Raw genomic sequence first — 18316 nt, 5'->3', positions numbered from 1 at the left:
CTCATACTGTAAAAGTGCCCAAATAGTTAAAAATGTCTTACTGGCATGGACAAAGCTGGAACTGACAATATAACATAAGTAACAACAGATTCAGAACTGCAAGCTAAAGGTTATACTACCTTCTTTGTTTTTGTTCTGAAGCATATTCAGCACCATGGACAGGTACCATTAATTTTCTTTTTATGTCTAATGATAAATTAACAATGTGTTTTGACAATGCATGTCACTATTTCAGTTTTTAAAATTTGACATTGTCATTATCATTGTTTATGTGATTCACTACTCCCTCAAAACCTAATACCCCTAATACGTCTTTGTTTACATGGCAATGGACCAGTCCTTGAGAGAGATAGATAGATAGATAGATAGATAGATAGATAGATAGATAGATAGATAGATAATCACTACAAACTAAACACATATGATTGTTTGTACTCATCCTGCTTCAGCACCATGGACAGCACTGTCATGTGACTCCTGATGCTGTGTATCACATTATGCATCAGCACCACGGACAGCGCTTCATGATATCACTGATACTAACTGTATATGTATGCATGTACCAGTATCGTGCTTCAGCACCACGGACAGTGATTCCTGATGTCATTGATACTGGCTGTACAGTCAGTGCATGCTGCTTCAGCACCACGGACAGAGCTCTGTGGTATCACTAGTGTTTACTGTTACTGTTGGCATGCTTGCATTCCCTCACACAGCATTCTGTTTCAGGACCATGGACAGTTGTGATGCGACCTTAACGGAATGACACGATTCGTGCTTCGGGATGCGTGCTATTCCGAGGGCGATGCAGTTTCTTAAACTGTTGTACGTAACCCCCCCCCCCGCTCTCCATTTTTTTAACCACCACCCTCCTCCGCCTCCTTTACCTCCTCCACCCCCAACCCGTCCCCCTAATTTCTCATAAGAGGGGAAACATGCGGCGTATAAAAAGCCTCGCGTCTCCTTCCACACTCATCAAATGGACGCGTGTGTGCGTGGATGTGGAAGCTGCCGTGACGCTGCCACCGAGTGAGTGAGTGAGCGAGCGAGCGCCGTATCTTTAAAACAGAAAAAGAGAGCGAGAGAGAGAGAAGAACACAAAAACACACACAAGCAGCTCAGTCATAACTGTGGGATGATAAGGACTCCACCAACACCACCTCTTTTGACTTTTGGAGCGAGCTAAGCCGTTAGGAGAGCGCTCAGCGTCAGCTGTTCAACACTGGGCTCTTATTGCTGGAAGCCGGGGCTGAATCAGTCACATGACAGAACCGGAGGCTGAGATCTAGAGAGAAAAGGCACAGCATTTCGGCTCGCACCGCCATACTGTATTTTGAGCCATATCACATTTTTATTGCAACATTTTACTCCCGCTCGGTGAGTACATTTCCACTGGCTTTTTTTGTAAGCATATTTTTGTCTTTTTAATTGCCCCCTCCTTTTTTTTATTTTTCCTCCTTTTGCTGGTGTTTGAATTGAGCGTTGACATGGTGGTTTTGAGCGTTTTTCCACATCCCAGGCTTCAAGTTTTTAGCATGCAGTTATTCTGATCGAGAGTGCCAAGAGGGTAAACGGGTACCTTGTCGGTCTTGAGGAGGCTTTTCCTTGCTTGCAGTTTTGTTTCGAGGGTCGAAACCAAGCAGGTTTTGTCAGTGTTGAGATTTTTCACAACATTTATTGGTGGTTTTGGAAGATTTTTGTTTTTATTTTTAATTTTTGTGTTTGTTTTCTGTCGACTTTTGCTGTTGCTATGCTTTGGTTTGCATTTTGCAGTGTTGTTTGTTGCCTTTCGAGTTTTGTGATTTTGATGTCTCGGTGAATCTCACCGGTCGAATCCTTGCTTTTACTTTGTTCCTCTTTTCTTTGTGAGAAAATGAGCAAAACAAACCGGAGTCATTTTTGACGTGACGTTTTAACGTGATACTTTTCTTGCAGCCGATCTCACAGGTTTGTTGTTTTTTTTCTTTTTTGTGTTCATCTCTCTCTGTCTTTCTTTTTTTCCCGATCTCATTATACTTTTGCTGGTGTATTTGCTGGAGTATTTTTGGATGGTGTTTTTTTTTCTTTTTTTCTTTTTTTTTTTTAACTAGATGATGCTGGGTGGACGAGGGGAGTTTTGATTCTTGGGGCAGTTCAATGCGTTTTTGTTTTCTGTATCAACGAGGATGAACAGACATTTTCCCTTTTGCAGGTAGGCTCTTATGACGAGAGTGGACCAAAAAAAAATGACACGTTTGTGTTTATTTACAATAAAGAATAAGGTGACAGAACATATGCACCTGTGGCTGACCTGTTATTGCTCATTAGAGAGGCTGTATTTCCACCTTATGTGATCAACCTATGCGCAATTCTTCATTAAAACTGCTCAAGAGCAAGGAATTGAAATCAAACACCCAAAGGCTGCTTTGGTCACTTGTGAGTTCAACAACCTTTACGCCATCGCAGCAGCAGCAGCTGGTGAATGAATGTAAGTAGCTACATTCAGGTCCCTGTGGAAGGATGCACTCTTACAACTTAAATGATTTCCCACACATAAAGTAACCCAAGCTCCATCCATATATCGACTCAGACAAGCAGAAATAACCATATCCACGCCTGCAGCCAATGTCTTTAAACTGCAGTGGCTTACATGTGCTTTAGAATGTGTGGGGGAAATAACAATTAGGGGGAAAAAAAGTCAAATCTAAGTGCCTCACTTATTGATTCATCGATGAAATCTTATTTTGTGCTGCATGCAATTACAAACTTGCAATCAGTCAATAGAATACTGTATTATGTGTCTTGTTATACTGCTGTGTGACATGCACAGACCTTATATTCATTCGTTTATACAGACCTGAGTCATTTTAGACTCTTTCTCCACTAAACTGAATCATCTCTCTGTGTTGTTTCAATATTAGCTTCTCTCTTTTAATTAAAGAGTTCAGCTCGTGCACCCGGATCCCGTTACTCTGCTTCGTTTCAATCCATATGTATCAAGTTTAAGGGAACACAGTCGTATTTCAGCCCTATAAAATATTTGAGGCTGGACCATTAAGTGTGAGTAAAAGGCTGTTAAGTCGCGGTGTCATTAAAGAGGCTGCCATCAAAGATCAGAATCAGTGCAATTTACTGTAATGTGGTGAGATGGACTATCACCACAGACATTTTTAATAAAAGGCAAACTAATTAGGGCAATTGAGGTTCCACATTTTATCATGTATTGAGAAGCTGTTAACAGGCATTGATTTCCCTGTCTACTGCTAAATCTACACGGGCCATAAAGCAGACGCAGATGAAAAAGCCACGCGGGGGGAGTTTGAATGTTTATTTTAAAAAGCTGTGAGACAATTAGGAAACAATAACGCGGGGTCCAATCGTGGAGGCGTCTTTACAGTCAGCGTTTTGTGGTATTTACAGTACCGCAGGGATGAGTTCAGGAGAACATGCGACTTTATCGGTGAGTCTGTAGGTTATTAAGGAGAGAAGTAAAGGCATTCAATCCAGCAATTAGATTCCGATGTCAGGAGTGTTACAATAGGGTAAGCAAGGAAGACAGGCAATCGACAGGGGACCCAATCTGAAAGGCGGCCCCCTGAGATAACTTGGTACAAGAGCAATTATGGGAAAACTTTCCTACATTTAATAAACTCCCCCCTAATAAGGCTGGCGTGTCTTCCAAAAGCGTCATAATGTCATTATTTCTGTATAAATTAATAATAAGACGGCAGTGTGGGTGAGATTTTATGTCAAGATAAATATGCAGAAAAGGGGTTGGATGTCAGGTCAGTGCTGACAACAGGTAGTGCATCAGTAGTGGAGCTCCAGTCTGGAGCATGAGTGTATATACAAATGGACATATAGTCTTTTGTTTTGCAGTGTAAAGCCTATAGGAAATAACATATCACTAGGGAATGACTCAGCTTCAGTTAACAATTTTCTGGGGAGAAAATTGTCTCAATCCCCAGATTCAGGGCTTCTTCAATAGAACATAATGTTGATTTTGCACACTATGTTGTGGTTGACAGCTGTTGTCATTCAAACTGAAGACAATTCCATTTTTAAATAAAGTCTACGTTCTGAATAAAAAGAAGAAACAAACATGTTTAAGTTTTAATTACAACGTGCTACTTTATAAATACAAACAAACCTCTGTGACATACAAAACACCGTCAATGCTAATCAAGCCTTGTCAGTATAGCAGTGTTACGATCATGTGTCACCTGGGCAACATTCCAGTGCTGCATTTCATGACAGATGGCGGCGACGTTGCACTATAGTGAAGTAAACAACAAACAACAACAACAACAGTTATTCCTCGTCTCCACCCAGCCCTGTGCTGCTGCTGTATATACACAAACACTCCCTCAGTCAGGTCTGACAGTTATTGTTCTCAGATGAAGCATACAACAAGTGCAAACAGAGACAGAATAGTAACATCAACAACATTAACCCTTATATCATGTCAAACTTGACCAGTTTTGACAGCAGTAAAAGTCATTCATTTGGTCTGAAATGTGATGTCCTTCAGTAAATATTACATTTTTAAACCCAATCATAATGGCATGAAATACAATCAGACTACTGCTCATTCAGTCAGAAACCAAGACGTTTTCACGTTTCAATCAATCAAACATTTCCCCTCCTGCTTCTCCAAACCTCAGTGTGCTGCATCACAACACACCAACAGCACACCTTCTCGCCCCGGAGTCGAGAGGTGTTTCTGCCACAGCATGAGGCTCCCGGACGTCTCTCCTGCCGAGCGGTGTGATAGCTTCTATTACGTCCTGCGGTGTTGCGTCTCCCCTCCAGGCATGGTTTCCTGTTATCTGGGCCAAAACAGACTGGCACAGGAGATGCACGGTGAAATATGATACACTCACGCGTGGCTATACGTCTGCTGCCATGAATAAAACATCACGCGGGGACAAGTCGTACACACTTTTCACATGCGTGCGTGCAATGGCGTGGGGGGGACTCGTCTGAGTGCTATCTGTGTTTACACCGGTGCTTTCACTGGAATCTACTCATGAACAACACTTTCGGCATGGCTGAGCTGCACGAACGGAAGCATAATTAACGTGCCGCGCGTCGTATCTGCCACACACGTGATGTGTAATTATCCGTGGATGTTGTTTTTAGCACGTACTGTATATAGACGCACGCGAGAGACACATATGCGCCTTTAACAGGCCGCTTCCTCTGCGTAGATTAGTCAAATGAGCCCATGCTGCATGCTGTTCAGACCAAAATAAGAGGGAGAGAGATACGACAACCGACATCACACCTCAGTCAGAACAGTAGGAAAGGAGAGTGAAAGATATTTCGACTGAAAGTACTTAAGGGTTCTAAGCGTTCTATCACATATGTACACACACACGTGGACAGTTTTTTGTGGTAAAATGGCCTTTTATGACCTGATTAAGTAAAGCCAAAAGGCCAGCTGGTCAGTTTTAACTTTACACTCAAATTAACGCTGTAGATCAGTGTAACTAATCAAAGGCACAGCTTGACGTAAAGGAAAAAAAAAAAACATGGTTTCCTTATTATTTCTCCTGTAGCTACAGTGCTGTGTAAAAAATAGTTCAGTTCATCATTAGAATTCAACCAGAAAATACAATAAATATGTGCGCGGCAATACCTAGATACTTTAACTTCAGAAAGTGTTTAGTATTTAAGTCATTAGTGTGTCTTCCTCTCTTTCACTTAGCAAACAATAGCAGGGTCTGACTCTCTTAAACCTGGAGTTGCAACGTTAATTAATGTCACTGGTAACACCTGCTGTATCTTTGTCCTGAAAGTGATAATCACGTATTAGTGCATGTAATTATATAATGCATATATGCAAGTATCTGCTTTTCTTGCAACATTCTTACTGAAACGTAACATTAATCATCATTGTGTGACTCCTGATACCCACTTTCTTAATCCATGTTTGTGATGACAAACAGAAAAACTGTTCTGCAGCGTCATCCGTCAATATACATATATATATATGATTATGTTTCCATCCGAATGAATGGAAAAGTGCACTCTCCTCTCTCCCTGCTCTCTTTCCTCTTCAACAGACAAACAGCTCACCTTTTTTTGCTAAGACTCGTTCCGGTGAAAGAAGCGTTAAGCACTTTACTGTCCTTTTCTGAGCTGTTAATTTGATAAGTGAGCGGATCTAACACTTCATATTCTGGGCAATTAAACCCATATTTGAAGAATAGGGTCAGGCTGAATGACTTTCCAGTGTCTATTATGCGAGTCATTTGAGTTACTGTGCGTCACCTAAATGAGCCTCATACAATGACATGCGGGGGACCTCGGTGTCATTTTTAAGGTTTTCGACTATGTTGTGCTTTCGCTGTGTTTCATTAACCCTTGATCTTAAATCATTGTGCCAATAGGAGCCAATGAGAGAAGTTAGAAATCAGTGCATTTAGAGTAAATGACAAGACTTCATTTTGACCTTTGAGTAGAAAACGAGAGTTGGTGTGTGTGTGTGTGTGTGCAAGTGTTTGTGTAAAAGATAAACTCACAGCAGTGTCAGTACAGTCCAAAAAACGGATAAATTAAGCCCCAATCGCGGCCAATTTTTCTCCTTATCAGAAGCAAACAAGTTCACACAGGAATTACTTTTTCTATTTTTAGAAGAAATACGGTTCGGGCTGATAAGGCGGAACCTGAACCTGCAGAGAACGATGGATTTCAGATGTCCCCACATCTGACTTTGGCAGAGATCTACTGAAACTGTTTACTAAAGGGAGAGTTTAAAGTCGTTTCATTATTTTGTCAGCTCAGTGTTTAGATATTGATCCAACAAACTCAATCCGGGCCAGACCTTTTTATTTTCAAGTCCAGTTAACATATCAAAATCTATACAACAGTGGCATCACAGAGGATCCAGGATGGATTCAGATTGGCAGCTCCTGGGGTTGTTTCCCCCCCACATTCTCCTGCCATTTTATTTTATTTGTGATCTGTCATTGTGACTCATTGTTGTATCACACTTAGCTTTTCTTTGGCGTATCACATGGTTGTTTTTTTTCCATCCGTCTGCACAGAGTCATTGCTGAAGTTGAAGCGGGAAAATGACTGTACTAAAGATGACTTGCTGCTTTTTGATAAAAAAAATATACATATATGCAGATTTGTGGCAATAACACTGAGATGTTTTGGCAGAAACCAACGATATTGCCACAACGACGATGTAATAAAAACTTGCATAAAAGGAGCATAAGTGAACATAACTTTGTGATAAAACAACATGGGGTTGGACGGGAGGACAAATTATACTTTTACGCACTTGGACTCATTATCAACAAACTTTATCTTTCTTGTTGTACTTTTTTAACCTCTTCACCTTTGTTGCCTCATACCTGTGTGTTCCCAAACTTTCTTTTTAAAGACACACTTTTTAAAGAGAGTCCAATGCATTGGTAAACAAATCATTAACTACAACTTAAGTGTGTGTGTGTTATTTAAAAATATACAGACAAATTGTGCAAATTTGTTTGTGGACACCCCAAAAATCTGTTCTATGACCCATCCGTGGGCTCTGACCCATTCTTTGGGAATCACTGTTTTTGATTAGCTCACTAAAATGTCTCTCGTACTCTTTTTCCATCATTCAGTATAAGCTTTAAGACTAAGATAAGTAGGAAATCCTTGACAAACAACTCTTAGAGTTCTACTATTTAGAGTATAAAAAAAACACTTTTCCTTGTCATATGCTGTGAAACTTTGCCTTTATCTCTCTGAAATATACAACAAGCCCCAAACACACAGCACAACATGTACCGTCAGACACAAACACATCTGTAATTACCAAAAGAACAATTAAAAACGTAATTAATGAGAAAGATCAAATATGAAAACAACACGATGGGTCTAGGGGTCAATTCGCTGATCTTAAAACTGCTTGTCCTTGAAATTAGATTATCGCGGAAACAACCTACATGGCAAACACTTAATTTAACATTGAGATGCAAAGCGAGCGCAACTGGCAATTTAGAAGTGACCCGGGCACGATGATAATAAGTGTAGGAACTGTGTGCATAAGAAACATCTAATATATTGGATCATTTCGGTTTGATGCTTCATAATTCTTAATGGCAGTTAGTGCACGGGGACAATCACTGAGTGTATTTTAAAAATAGAAAGTCAGAACACAGTGTCACTCATGAGGGAGACGCAGGCTCAGACAGACAGCCACTTAGATGCCTGCTTTGCAGATATCTGGTGTTTGCGAGAGAGAAGTTACGGAAATAAAAACAGAGGCAGAGGAGCAGCACGAGGAGCTTCCAGAGCAGGTGTCGTCAGAGGCCTCCAGATACTGCAGAGAAGCAGCGGAGCAGATAATGTCCTGTTTAGATTACCTCAGGGAGGCCGATTACAGAGGAGCATCCTCATCTGGGTCAGATCCAGGCTGGTTCTGCAGGGATCAGCTGTTCTCACTGACGTCCCACTGGCCTCAGCTGTCTGTCACCTGCTCAGGACCAGTGTGGCTCCACTGACAGCGACACCACAACAGTCTCAACAGACATGAAACACTGTGCTGTACACTGACAACTGGCCTGAAAGGTTTATTGGCATCCTAAACATTGTTTGACTACAGATGCGTTTCAGAAGCACAGTAGAGTTATTTCATCTTAATGCAGTTTTGAAGGGAGCTGGAAGGACATACAGTACAGTTGATATGACGCGCAAAGGGAGGAGAAGAAGGAGGCAATGACGTGACATTACCATGGATTACAACTACTGTAAAACACCAAAGAAGAAATGGCAAAAGGTGGCCTCCTGGCAGCCTCACTTTTTGACTTTGCAACAACAAGCATTAACTTCAACTTCCAAATGACCATAAAGAGACTCAGACTGGCTCCAAAAAGACACAAAGGGACTACAATGGGCAGAGAAATGACTGCAACGTTGCTGTAATGAGATTCACCATGACTCCAAAGAGACGCCAATTGGCTGCAAAGAGACTGAAGTAGAAATGCAGAATTTTTGACTTTTTTTTTCCAATATCATGATACCGATTTGGAGTGATTGTAACTGATTTTCTCACTGCACCTGACTGCAGCTCTCATTAGTCTCTTCTGTAGTCAAATTAACATAATATTTTGCATTCTCATGTCGCAGCAGATGCAGATATAAGAGTCAACAAAGTGGCAGCCTATTCTGCTGTTTCGTCATTATCGACGGGGAAGTTGGCATGTTTGAAGACATTTGCTTACACATTTTACTGTACAAAGAGACACAGACTAACTACAAAGAGATGTAAAGTGACGACAAAATGACAACGAGGAGACAAAGCGACTACAAAGAGATGTAAAGTGACGACAAAGAAACACAAATCTCCAATGACATAATGAAAAAAAAAAAAAACCTGAAAGATGTATAAAGCGACTACAAAGAGATGTAAAGTGACCACAAAATGACAACGAGGAGACAAAGCGACTACAAAGAGATGTAAAGTGACCACAAAATGACAACGAGGAGACAAAGCGACTACAAAGAGATGCAAACAGACCACGGACCGACGTGAAGTGACTAACGAGATGCAGACCGATGACAAAAGTCAAGCGAAGTCACCGCAACTCGCAAATTCACCTCAAAAGAGACACAAACTGAATGCAAAACGGTTACAAACTGATACAAACTCCACACAAAGTTATGCAAAGCGACTACAGAGTGATACAAATGGGTAACGAAGCAAAGCAACATTACAAGGTTACTTCAAAGAGACACAAATGTAATACAAAGAGGCGACATTTGAATCCGGCTGTGTTTCTTTAGGTTCTCTGAGTCTTATTACATGCCTTTGCACGGACATTCATGAGGCAGAGATTTAAAGTTTAAAAATCAGAGATCCTAGCCTGCACTTCACTTCAAAGAGTAGAAGGTTGGTTGGTTTGAGCAGCTCCGCACAGTTATTGCTCCTGATACCAAACCCTAATCCACCCATAGATTTCGAATACTGGGGGTGAGACGCTCCCTTTATTGCATTACAGTGTTTTTAAGGTGCTTTATTCTGATAAATCGAGTGTACTTACATTAATGTCCTGCCGGTGCTCTCCATTTAATGAGGGAAATTAAAGTGACTGTGGAAAGTATCCTTACCCTTGTGCATATTTATCTAGGTATTGATTTAATTTAAAAGGCATTAAACAAACATTCTGGCAATCCATTCCCACAGAATGATAACGACAGAGCAGCAGAAACCAGAAAAAAAAAGTGTGGAATAGAGAAGACTCGACGTCCTGTTCTTGCACTCCATATGTAAATATGTAATATATAACATACTGTATATCAAACTCGGAGTGGATATATCAAGGGGATGGAACCTGGAGCTGAGAGAAAAGAGAGATATTTCAACACTGAGGCATCTTGACTCACATACTCATGAGGATCATGACCTCAATTTTCCGTGTCTGCCACCGGGAAAGCACAGGTGCACTCAAGTATAGAGGGCTAGCCGGCTAGCCAGCTAGCTATTGAGTTTGTGTACCCCCGAGGGCAAAAACATGTCCAGCGAGCAAACCTTTTATGTTTCTCTCCACAAACGGTTCACTCACCGGGAGTCGGGGACAGACAGGGTTGGTGATGGTGAAAATGTATTCCGCTCCACATTCAAACTCTGATTGAGCCTGACAGGGAATCCTTAACTGACTGCAGCATATGGACAGACTTGAGGCTTTTTCATTTAGAGCATTTTACTTGTAGTCGCTTAAATGCTGCCTGCCTTCGTGGACTTTCGTAAACTCATACCAAGCTGGAAAAAAGTAACCCAGCATCCACCATTTTCTGTCTTTATAAACTTTCATTACCATTTCATCTTTTGGTTTATCACAACATTCTTCTCCAGAGGGTCACGCTGGCTTAGATAAAGGAGATAAAGGGCAACACAATTGAATAATGACAACACAATCTCAAATGGATCTTTAAAGGTGATATATGTAGAAAATTTATTATATTAAAGCATAAAATGACGACGACGTGTCATCAGAGATTAAGGGAACGTTTTAAATTGAAATACTGGCTTCACTGATAACAGCTATTATATTCACAAAATACATTTTCATCTGCGGGCTGCAAACTGTGTTTATGTTTTATTTTGGCATGCTGGACTGTGGCGCCAGATACCAGGTAACCCTTTTAGCACTTTAAACCACGGCGACAGCAGTTGGAAATGCGGAATGATTCTGAAACTAAAAAGCCTCAGGACCCCTCTCATAAATAGAGATGAAAAACGATTGTCTGCGGTGGCTATGTGTTAATAATATATTATAGACGGATAAAAAATGACTGTGACTGACATGTCAGTGTGGATACTTTTCCGTCAAGAAAGGCAGCAAAACAGGGAACTTCATCCAAGGTCATTTAATGCTTCTTCTCTCTCTCTTTGTCACTTTGTCTATGGATATTTATCATAAATACTGTTATTATCGTCACCTTGTGATATTGTGATAATTCTCATGATGACAGGACACTTTCAAGCTCCACCTGTTGCTGAAGTGCAAAAAATACCCATTCATAACGTGTCTATGAAAATAAAACAAAGGGACAGAGATGTATGTGTTTGTGCAGCATCTTATTTACAGTATGTAATTTGCCAAATCTGTCAACCTTCCTTATGAACCACAGTCATTCAATGTTTTCGATTGGGATTGCAGTATATTGTTATGCAATAGAATGAGGTGTAACATGTAATATTCAAGAATCATCCTTAACAAAAACACCTGAGTTGAAAACAGAGCAGGAAAAAGAGTTTGATGTAACAAGACACCCAGAGTGAAAGAGCAGCGGTGAACGATCACTTTAATTTATTTTAGTGGTAACAGGTTAACTTATATGGACAATGCACGGCCTGCAGCTTTCAAAAAAGAAGCTGTGCCATGTCCATTCATTCATCGTCGACCGCTTTATCCTCCACATGAGCATTGTGGGGAACGTGGAGCCAATCCCAGCTGACACAGAAAGCTGGAGTAAACCCTGGACGTCACAGGGCCAACACACACACAACCATTCACTCACTTCAGTTTTTGGACTGTGGGAGGAAACTGGATTACTCTGGGAAAACCCATGTGCACAAGGGGAGAACATGCAAAGGCCCCTCGGCCAGACGGGGATACAAACAGGCGACTGTCTTGCTGCGAGGCAACAGTGCTAGCCACTACTCTGCCGTGTGACCTAGTTAAGCCACGTTTTGTCAGAAGATGCAGCAGTAGAAAATGTAAATATTCTATCACCATTTGCGGAAACTGATTTTAGTCATCGTATATCAAGTGTAATTGGTCAATGGTCAAGCTGCTGCATCACGTGTATCTAAGGCAGTGATTCCCAAACCCAAACCCGATTAGCCCAAACAAATTTGCCACATTTTCCAACCTTTTAGTAAAGATGCATGCGTACGTTTTAAATAACATCCATGAAATGGAGTTGTAATTACTGAGCGTCTCTAGGTAATTATTTGTTTACCAGTTCAAAATGATTATGTGCCACAGAAATGGCTCTAAATTAGTCGCAAAAATTATGCACAATTCTGCTCTGGTCCCAGTTGATACTGAGATTTGGGTCATGATTGTTTGCCATCTTTACAAAGTGGGTCCCCACACAGAAAGTTTGGGAATCTTAATTTGTATAATGTTTTATTTTATTGCGGGTCGAATAAAGCTGGTCCATGTTGCCTACATGTTGTTTACAGAAAATTCCACCTGCGTTGTTTGTGTGTAGGGTCGCTTGTTTGGCGGACTGAGATTGGCAGATGTCCATCTGATTATGCACATAGACAAAAAAAACTTGTATCTCTACTCTCCCGCATGCTCACGGGTAAAAATAGAACCGCCATCATTTAATCCCCCACTTAGCCGCAAAAAGCAGTCGTCTCCTGAAACATTAATAAGCTTGTTGACATCTTGCAGTGAGCCACAGTATATCAGGTGGCGTTGTGCAAATAAGGCTTCATTCTTCATATTGATTTTTTTTTTCCACCAGGTTTTGACATCAGAGGAAATCAAGGAGTTCACTGCTGTTTGTTCTTGCTGATACTGCGCAGCGATTACAGCCTTTATTTCTGTTTTCATCCACTTTTTTCTAGTAAACATCGTGAGACATCGCCCATTGCCCGGCGACATCTTATCGCCGGGCAAAGGCAGGACTCCTGGTTTCTGCCTTGTTAATTTAAAACCTCACCTTTCATTTAATATAAAGCACCCCGTAAACATTGAGTGGCCCAGTCATGTATTATCGGAGGGTGGTGAGTTGACTTCATGACAGATACAGATGAAGATCTGAGCGTACCGGAGGACAAATTCAAAATCATCCAGGGTTGTAACTGAGACGCTAAACCTGAAGTTGTCAATGTTTTAGCCCAAGTCGTCAAGGTCGGGTCTAATAATGTTTTTCCACGAAATAGTACTGCCTCGGCTGGGCTCACCTTGCCTCAGCTCGACTCTACAAGATTTTGGTTGTTTTTTTACAATATAGTACTTCCTCAACGTGGGCGGAGTCATCACAGCGCGGCTGCATGAAACTGCCGTGACTTTGTTTTACATACAACACACAAACTAGTGACTAATGACTTGTAAAGCAATTGTTTTCAGTGTAACTGAATCATTAGAATCAATAAAAAAGATTAGTTCCTCCATGACCAGAGCACAGACACAGTCACTGAACTGAAATACAGCGGCAGGGTTTGTGATGCAACAGACTCCCCTGTTAAATAATGAGATTTTAGACATTTCCTTGCTATATGTTGGAGATTAAACCACGTTTTGATGACGTAGTAAAGAAAGTACCAGGTACTATCGCTAATGGAAAAGCAAAATAACCGTGCCACGCTGTGCTGAGGCGAGTCATGTTGCGCTAGTGGAAACACGCCATAAGTCGAGTTCCAAGGTGGCCTACAGTGCTCCACTTATATCACATAAAAACATAAGAAATAGCATTTAATCACTGCGGGGCGACTCCACTGGTTTGAAAGGGAAAAATTAGCTTCCACTTTTCACTTGATCTATAACAAAAGTAAACAGTTTCCTTAAGAGTTAATGGTCTAAATCGCTAGTTTAAGCTCTCCTTTAGGTCCATTTTGTAAATAGCCTTACCATTTAGAGGAATACGGATGGTAGACACGGCACATATGAGTGGACACCAGCGTGATTGACAGCTGGTGTCATCAAATAGATGCAGGTCAAATCACAACTTTGACTTGAACCTAAAAGTCACAAGTCCCTGAAAATCATCTCATCTAAGTGTTCGCAATAAAGCATCCTGTTGATAGTGAGACTATTCCTCACTGTGCTGTTTTGGTGAAATGTGTACATACCTTCAGTTTATTCATTTCAGAATGTTGTTGAATGTTCATAGAAAATTCAATGAAATAATATCCGAGTAACATCTAGTGAAGCAGAAAAAAGGAGAAATAAAAGCTTCAAAGCAACATCCTTAAAAGCATTTTTGGGCACCTTTTTCCTGTTTTAACAAATCCTGATAAATAGTCACCACCACATAGCTACCATGGAGGCAAGGCTCTCGTATTATTATTTATTTTTATGTATTTTCACTTCCCTTGCCGCAGGGAACCAGCTGCAAAGAGAATCCTTTTTCTGTCAGTTGCTGACAAGTCAGTCGATGACAGTGAATATATTTGTCAGGAGTTGATGCAGAGTCCTTGTGAGCTGCATCATCGCAGCTCTGTGCTGCAGGTATAGAGCCCCAGTTTCTGTTTGCACTGCACCATTCATATGTGCTATAGGACATCTGCCGCTGTATCACAGTAAAAGACACCTGTCAGTGGCATCAGCGGGGAGTACAAACATAATTTAGCAATCAGGCAGACACATTACATATGTAAATGACATTAATTGCATACATCATTTAGACAGGGATTTCTTTCCAGTGAGCGTAATCAATGAATTAATTAGGTCAGTCAGTGCAGGTTGAAACAATTTGAAAAGCAATTTCAGTTTCCAATTAATGCCGGAGAGAGAATGAAACGAATGCAGGATGCAAACGTGCATGTGAGGGTGCAGGGGACGGCCACGCGTTAAAAGCCAAACCTGCAGCTGCCATTGTTTCCCCTGATTTATGGGTCAGAGGGAGAGTTTGCCGCGCTGAAGGCGTGTATGGATTTTGTAAGTATCTCAGGAAAACTATAGCAGCACTGTGGGGCTGAGCAGGGTCAGATGAAAGCCGAACACAGAGGAGACTTCATAACCATGCAAAAGACAAGGCAAAACAAATGGAGCCGCTGCACTCGGTGAATCATCTCACGTCACAGCTTGATATTGTGATCACAGAAATCTGAAGGGAGAGGATTGAGGTAAGATCAAAACAGGATAAAGTTGTTGTTTTTTAACTTTGTATTTATTTAAATGAATTTTTAAAAAAAAAGAAAACTACAACATAATGAAGGAGAAGTAACCCACAAAGGGCATGAAAACCAGCATTTTTCATTAAGCCTAAATGATCAAGTTTTCCAATAAAAACTAACATCAGCCTTGCACAATATTTAATAATAAAACCAATAAGTAAATCATGAATTAGGTACAGGAAAACAAGACATTTATATTATTTATCTGAAAAGTGTCAGATTCTGAAAGATTTCACCCAAAATACAATAAAATATTAAGTGTATTTACTATTTGATGCTAAACGGGTGGCTAAATGTAGCCTGATAATGGCATCAATAAGAAAACCCATATGTTATATATGGTTAACATTTTTAATAATGAACAAATGGTAAAACATTAGGAGACTGTAGATTACATTCAAAGCTACCAGCGAAACAGATCCGGTATACGCAAGTTCTAATCAGTTTACTGATGCAAAAATGTGGCTTGTGAAGCACATGTGTGTTAGTGCAGGAGCCCACAGATGAGACAGTGTGAAAAGACCCAGGCCTTCACCTATAGTTTCTTCACCTATAGCTTCACTTCATTCTCACTTTCCACCCACGCATCACTGCAGCCTCAGGGATCCCACCAGAAACCTCCAGAGACACGGATGTCTCATCCTTTCATTCTGTAATTACCTTCACTGCCGGGTCCTTCCAGCCTGATTATTTAGTTCTCTGTCTCTTTCACTTTATCTGCGCGTAAACCACCTCTTCTGTGCTATAGGTCAGGTCCAGGTGCTAACATCCAGCTCCAACATCCACTACAGCATCCAGGAACATCATCCTCTCTGTGCCGAATGATAACAAAGAGTTGAAACTCTATTTAGCCCAATATGGGTTCATTTTAGCGTCTGCTCATGGAGGAAAATCAATGACGACAAACAAATCCTAAGTGTTTAACTGCGTTGGATGTAATGAATTTATCACGGGGGGGATCCATACGGCAGCATATGGGAGATGCTTGTTGGTGAGCTGATGTAATTAATCAAGTTACATGTGAATGTTTTAGTGTGAAAACAAAGTTAGTTCTCATAGCTGGCAGCTGGGATTCATCTTTCACATTTCTTTTTTATTGTTGTTGGTTTTTTAAAAAGCAGTGCAACATCTGTCATTGTTGGGCCAAAATGTAATTCCAGCAACTGTGTATATGTATATACACACATATATATATATATATATACAGTATGTGTGTGTGTGTGTATATGAATGGAGTCTTACAGTTGTAAAAGTCCTGGTTCAAGCCTATGTCAGTTTATAGTCACACTGGTGTCCACTCCTATGATTGATGGCTGATTGTAGTGTCTATTTTCCTCAAAATGGAAACATCATTTACAAAATTGACTTCATATTCTATTGAAGAAGATCTGGAACTAGAGAAAATGTTTGCTGGTGTTTTGTAGACCTTATTCTTGAATGTGGGAAGTAACTAGGGGTTTGACTGATTTTGCTCTAGGTTCTCCAGTGTCCTCCCACAGTCTAAAATCATCCAATCCAATCCAAACTGCACTTTAAAACAACCACAGTGGACCAAAGTGCTGTTTACAGAATAATAAATAAAAGGCAGAATAAATAAAAATAAGAGGCATAAACATGCAGAGGTTAAATGAACACTCTAAATTGTGTGAATACAAGGGTGAATGGTTGTTTGTCTCTGCCCTACAATGGACTGGTGACCTGCCCAGGGCTCCGGGGACTGGCTCCAGCAACCGTCATGTGTGAGAAAATGAATGAAAACCAACAGACAAAGGGACAGAAATACCAAACCGCTCAAAAACAATGACAGAAAGTCTATAAATCAAGTGAAAACTAGAGGGTAAATTTCCCATAGACCTCCTTTCAAATTGACTTATTTTTAAAACTAGTGGATTTGCCCTCTAGTGGCCAACCCTTAGTTCAAGGAAAGTGTCCATTATTACATCTATATATCTATATATATACACCATCTATCGTCTATTGACAAAACAGAAACCAATTTGACTTCATCCCATTTTCATGCAAACACAAAAGAAACCATCTCTTTCTCTCTGTGCCGCTGCCTGTTTCACTCGCTCTCTGGCCTCAGCTGCCTCATCTAACCGGATTCCGTCTTTCTTTTGTGGCAAGCCCGGTCTTGCTCCCCTTTGATTCCGACGCGCAGATCCAGTGGCACAGGTGTCGGAAAGTTGAAAGTGGCTCGAGACGCCATTAAAGCCAGGTGTCGCGACAGGCTTTAGCGGCAGGGATGAAACGTTGAAGGTGACGCAGCCGCAATTCACAAGTTGCCCCGATCTATGTTTGGAGATGATGGAGGGAGAGCGTCGTGCTTCTTAAGTCTCTTTTGAAACCATTTATTTCTTTAGTTATGTTATATTTATTTCATGCAAAGTTATGAGTGGATACTAGAATGTATCAAAGTAAACCGCATGGTTTAAAGTGGTGGAAAATTAAGGCAAAGGTCACTGTGATAATGTTTGCACAGACACTCGTGCCTTAGTGGGAAAATTCCACAAAACCAAAGGAGCTGTTTTAAGCAATTTTCCATTCAGAGGCACTGCAGGAGTGAGCTGGCAGCTAATGGAAGGTCACTGCGTACAGTTCAGATAAGGGGATAAAGCACTGGCCATGAGCAGGGAAATTATACGATATCATAAGGTTTCATTGTCAGGGTGAATTTTAAATTGGAGCTTGATGATATAAAAAACACAGAGTTTCTGATTTTGGATCCGTTATCAGAGCTTTAGTGCTGCACTTAAATGTTTATTAGATTCCATATGAGCTGACACAATGCTGAGTAACACGACTCTGTTGTGTGTTTGTCAATATCGCAGGGTTTCGATGCAATGCTGCCTGATGATTAGCTTCATGTCACCACAGATACAGTAAAGGCGACAGCAGCACGACGACAGTAAACTGACTGAAAACACAGAAGTGCCAGTGAAGAAGTTTCAGACACAGCATATTCATAATCACATC

The 18316-nt window shown here is 40.8% G+C and overlaps 1 protein-coding gene across 4 annotated transcripts in view; it reads left to right on the top strand.

The window, feature by feature from the left end:
• The first annotated feature begins 971 nt into the window (after window positions 1-971).
• The window catches only part of LOC131462750 (RNA-binding Raly-like protein), a 103810-nt gene continuing 86465 nt past the window's right edge, over window positions 972-18316 (top strand). The window contains exons 1-2 of one of the 4 annotated variants that reach the window (XM_058634269.1): window positions 975-1377; window positions 2091-2191. The gene's annotated coding sequence lies outside the window, so the exon portion shown is untranslated. Of the gene's footprint in view, window positions 2192-18316 lie in introns of all 4 variants that reach the window. The other 3 variants (XM_058634275.1, XM_058634261.1, XM_058634252.1) reach the window with 3 other exon arrangements.

The sequence above is a fragment of the Solea solea genome, chromosome 1 (genome assembly GCF_958295425.1).
Source record: "Solea solea chromosome 1, fSolSol10.1, whole genome shotgun sequence".
NCBI classification, from domain to species: Eukaryota; Metazoa; Chordata; class Actinopteri; order Pleuronectiformes; family Soleidae; genus Solea; species Solea solea.
The sequence above is the reverse complement of the archived record's forward strand: the minus strand, read 5'-3'. Positions and strand labels throughout refer to the sequence as shown.